This window comes from Magnolia sinica, chromosome 3 (genome assembly GCF_029962835.1).
Source record: "Magnolia sinica isolate HGM2019 chromosome 3, MsV1, whole genome shotgun sequence".
Lineage (NCBI taxonomy): Eukaryota > Viridiplantae > Streptophyta > Magnoliopsida > Magnoliales > Magnoliaceae > Magnolia > Magnolia sinica.
Window position 1 is genome coordinate 59,284,924 of NC_080575.1, and position 2,089 is coordinate 59,287,012.

The window sequence follows — 2,089 nt, forward strand, 5'->3', positions numbered from 1 at the left end:
ACTACTACCGGTTATCTACGTTTGACCCGGATCAATCGGACTAGTCTCAAGCAGCTAACCCAATTGGGGATGCCCTCGTGGATTTGCGGTTTACCATCCGACCCAGCTACCCATGTAGTCTTGGTCAGTCAATCGTACTAATAATTTAAATACCATGACTATAGGGAGGGATATAAATAGTAAATCAGAAAATTCTACATTATAGTGCATTTCATTGAACATGCAGGTGGCATTACATTAAGATTAACAATTCATGGAAAGTAAGCGGTCATACAAGTGCGCCCTGGTTACCATGCATTCATCTACTCATTATATCAATCATCAATCATCAATCAGCACTAATTAGCACGCATTCATCCATACGCTACCCAAATCAATAATCAAAACTGGTTAACATGCATTCTTCTATGCATTACACAAATCATTAATCGACACTAATTAGCATACATTAGTTCATACATAACCCAAATCAATAATCAGCACTGGTTAGTATGCATTCATTTACGCATTACACAAATCATTAATCGACACTAATTAGCATGCATTCATCTATTCATAACATAAATCATGAATTGTGACATGGGGTTCAATAAACAGAAACCTAGGGGTAATGGTCCGCACCTTGAAGTGGTGCGTTAGGTTTCGGGCTTGCTCTTAGGGCTAGGGTCATGCGGATTTGCTTCCCATTGTCCTATCCTAAGATGGAAGGCTTATAAGGCTTCATGCATTCAATTTTTAAAGGAAAATTTTCATGAAAAGGTTTGTTATTTACCTCAAATCATTGCCGGGGAGATTCTGGCAATGCGATGTGATGCGAATGCGTTGTCAGCTAGTGGCGACGGGGTGGGTCTTCCACCCTAGATCCTCTCCCTCAATTTCTCTCTTTCTTCTCCTCTCTCTCTCTCTCTCTCTCCCTTTCTTGCAATATAAATTCGTATGGAACTGAGAGGGTGAAAATGGGGGCTATTTATAGTGCTAGAATGTGCACAAATAGCCCCAGTGACCCTTTTTCCATTAAGGTTACCCTTGGGGAGGTTGTTTTCGACTTATAGGGCTTCACCGAAGGCCCACTAGCTTATCACACCATGGGGTAGGTGCCCCACCATGAGATCTGAAAAGGAGAGCTTAAGAAGTCCTGGGGGGGGGTGAATAGGATTATGCCAAATAATCGAATAAAGTGCTGAATAAGTAAATAAATTAGAGATCTCAACTACACTAGTATTGGAACATTGATTCAAACTGATTTGTAGGAAAACCTTCACCTAAAAAAAAAGTTTAGGTAAGACAACCTTATTTCACGAATGTGATAAGAATCAAAATCCCAAACTATGCAAGCATAAATAAAACTAAATATTACAAGCACTCACCACTTTAACATAAAAGGAATTACAAACATTCACCACAAAAAGATAAAAGTATTTACCACAACACTAAGAATTATAGTGGTTCGGTGTGTCAATAACTGTTCTCAAATAGCCACACCTACTCCACTCCCAAAATTACTATCCACATAACCTTGGCTTTCACTAAGAATAAAGTTTTCACATGGTCACCTTAAAACTTGATACAGTTGTGATTTTACCGGGTTATCACAAACAAAGAAACCCCTCACTAACATTTTCTGGCTTATCTCAGAAAAACCAACACAGATTTCATGGCTATCTTAGAAAAACTAAATACAGAAAATAAATGTATACTTATCTTCACCATAGAAGAAGTTATAGCTGAAGAAACACTTTTCTTGAATGTCGAATGTTTAATGTTCAGTCTGATAGAACAGGTCTAGGGTTCTATTGATTTTAATTAAATTTAAACCAACTAGCAACTTGTATTAATTCTCTTAAATCTCAAACAAGAAGAGTATTCACTCTCTTTTTAGAATCAAAATGATAGAGTTTGAGATTAAGGGAATTAAATTAAAAAGCTATAAAATAATTTATAAATACCGTTCAATAACATGATAATAATTGAGGCTTCTCTCTCACTTGTAGAGGGATTTAGATAGTCTTGAATGAATTTTCGGATTGAGAGAGAACCTCAATTTATAGGCAAAAAAGTTATTTATTCGACTGGCCTAAGGCAGTCTTCG